Genomic DNA, 3263 nt, shown 5'->3' on the forward strand with positions numbered 1-3263 from the left:
AAACGTTTATCAAACTATAACCAACTGCCAAAGACAAAAAGATAAGGAAAGGCACATGTAAAACAAGATAAGTCAAAAACCTTTCAAGAAAAACACATACATTTACCCTGATAGTTGTAAACAGGAACACCCAAGGGATTCTTTGGTATCCACAACAAGCTCATTCCCGCACCAACCAAGGCCATCTCATCCAACTGGGAAATAGCAGTTGCCTTGTGTGTTATCTTCTTATACCAATCTTGGGCAGCATAGTCCGCCAAAACATCCACCTTCGGAATCCCTTCACTCACCAACCGGTAGTGCATATCCATTGGAATAACACCGCGACGTATGTAGAAGAATTTCTGTTTCCAGTCATGCAAACGCTTCAACGGAACAGAACAAACTGTAGAAACACCCGTTCGGGCGTTGAAAGAATAAAAACCAGTATTATAAGTGACACTATAAAAGACGTTGAACATCTCAAACGTCGGCTCGATACGGCAAGACCTACAAACGAACTCAAAATGAGTAATACGCGGAAGCCCAATCGCGTTGATCTGAGAAATATGCAACCCATAGTTCCTCAAGACAGAGGCAGTGAATTTAGTAATCGAAAGCCTAAAGTTACCCTCCCGGAAAAATGCAGCGTACAGAGTAATACAACCCGGAGGAGCGTCCACGGCGGTGGAACCAGCAGTCGGATATTGGGCTCCCCATTCAGAGCGAAAACCCATTCCTTGAACAATATTGTTAAATTCTTCTTCCTTCCACCCAATGACGGCCTAGTCAGGACCAGGAGGAGCCCTCCCTTTATGTTTCCTCTTCCTCTGAGAAGGATTTGCACCCGACATAATGTAAGGTGATGAGAAGTTAAATGAAGAAGTTCAGGGAAAGAACAAAGGAACGATGAAGAAGATGAAGAGAAACTAACTTGAAAATTTTGAAAAGATGGAGAATGAGGGAAAAACCGCCTCATATTTATACCCATCGCATTTAATGCGATGGGTAGTGGATCGTCAGGTTCCAGAAAAAGCAACCAGCAGGGAAGGAACACGTCAGAGGAGAGAGAAGACGTCACCCCCCCTTTTTCAGGAGCGTGGGTAGCACACGCCTAGAAAACCGGAAAAGTAACTGACACAATGACAAAGGCAACTGTTCAACTCCGATGAGACAGGAAGCCACCAGACGGTCACATCAGTTGACTCCTCCCAAGACAACAAAACTTCACTCAGAAGGAAGCAATAAAAGGCCATACGCCATGCGCCATGCGTCTATTTGGCTTACTTTTTTCAAAATGCCAAAACCCATGCGCGATGCGTCCATTTGGCTCACTTTTTTCAAAATGCCAAAACCCATGCGCGATGCGTCCATTTGGCTCACCTTTTTCAAAATGCCAAAACCCATGCGCGATGCGTCCATTTGGCTCACTTTTTTCAAAGTGCCAAAACCCATGCGCGATGCGTCCATTTGGCTCACTTTTTTCAAAGTGTCAAAACCCATGCACAATGCGTCCATTTGGCTCACTTTTTTCAAAGTGCCAAAACCCATGCGCGATGCGTCCATTTGGCTCACCTTTTACAAAAATGCCAAAACCCATGCGCGATACGTCCGTTTGGCTCAATTTTTCAAACTTAACACGTCATACAAACCGCCTTAAAAACCACTACCCTTATAAGTCCAGAATCCCTCCTAGACGATCAACTCAACTAGAAGGCACACTGGACTGGGGGGACTTGAAGAGGTATGGTCCCAATTCCCTGCCTACATGGTAGGGACCACACCACTTTTTGAGCATACATGGCGACTACATCAGCAAAGCAATCCAGAAGCTTCTAGAAACTTCTGGAAGATCTGCAGGTGGCACCAAAGATGCTCCATCCGACAAAAATGACAACACGTGCCACCAGTCGTAGAATGCCACATAGGCCTGCGACAAATCAGGGGGGCAGAACAGACAACACCAGTACAAGGTTTCCAGCATGGACGAATGTATACGCGCCACGTGTACCACTACACCGGCCATGGCAGAGCAGACCAAGAGGATATTCCCCTTGGTCGGACAGCTGGCGCGCGTCCACAGCTGGCACAACTGCTCCTCCCTTCTTCACCCTCCGGCTATAAATAGGACCCTTCATCATTCAGGTTCAGGATCTTTACTTTCTTCACTCACTCTATACACACACTGTTTTATTCTCTCAGACAGTACTTATTCTCACGCCGGAGCCTGGTTAAGAGGGAAAACCCCCATCTCTCCCTCTTAACGAGACTAACGGTGTTACTGTTTTGCAGGACCCGAGCTATTATCACGAGTAAGGAAAGAGATTGAACCTACAGAAGAATTAACCCCACAGATTAACCTCGATGTTAACATGTGTTTCATCAGTTCCTCCTCATTTTTTCTATAGATTCAGTATCCTCGGTGAGAGCTTTGTACCAAGAAAAGTAATAAATTGGCAAGCTATCCTTTGATTAAAGTTGGCCGCCCCTTGATTGACAAAACGTACAAATGATTTCCAAGAAGATAACCTTACCTCAAATACATACATCCAATATGATCTTTCAGTTTTTAACCAACTTCATATTAGCCCCTAACAGCTAAGCCAAGGTCAGTGAAGGGTAACTTACCGGAATTGTAGAACATTTCACCATTCACCTCAACTTGGCTAACATTAACACCGTATAAAATTACACCCGCCCAGGTTACTTTTAGTCCAAAAATAAGGTAAAAACATCTGAGCATACGACTAAGATTGAGAATATTTGAAGCCAACCACTTACCCAACATCTTGGTTAGTTCCACGTTTATATATATACTTATACAAGAAATTTATCAAATGCAATTTTTTATAATGATGTGGGCTAGCCTATTTAATAGTCACATCCTTTTTAAGGAGGTATTAGGTTTAAACGTGGGCAAGCTAGTAGTTTATAATTATTGGTGTAAAGTAGAGCAGGGCCGGTTATAAGCATGTGCCGGATGGGCGACGGCTCAGGGCCAAAAACGCAAAAGGGCCCGTAAATTTTTATATAATTTTTACATAATATTCAATATATATAATTATAACCCTATGTTTATAACAAAGTAATAGTTGCAGTTGAGTGGTAGAAAAGATGGTTTTTAAGTCGTTGGTTACGAGGTCGAAGCTTGCAGTTACCGTTTTTTACAATTTTCATACTCAGTGTCCTAAATTAAATGCCCACAACACTTCATTTAATGACAAAAGAAGTATTCTTTCTTCTGCTATGTTTAACTCAAGTTTTCTTTTTCTATTCCCTTAAAT

This window comes from Helianthus annuus, chromosome 12, assembly GCF_002127325.2.
Source record: "Helianthus annuus cultivar XRQ/B chromosome 12, HanXRQr2.0-SUNRISE, whole genome shotgun sequence".
Taxonomy (NCBI): Eukaryota; Viridiplantae; Streptophyta; class Magnoliopsida; order Asterales; family Asteraceae; genus Helianthus; species Helianthus annuus.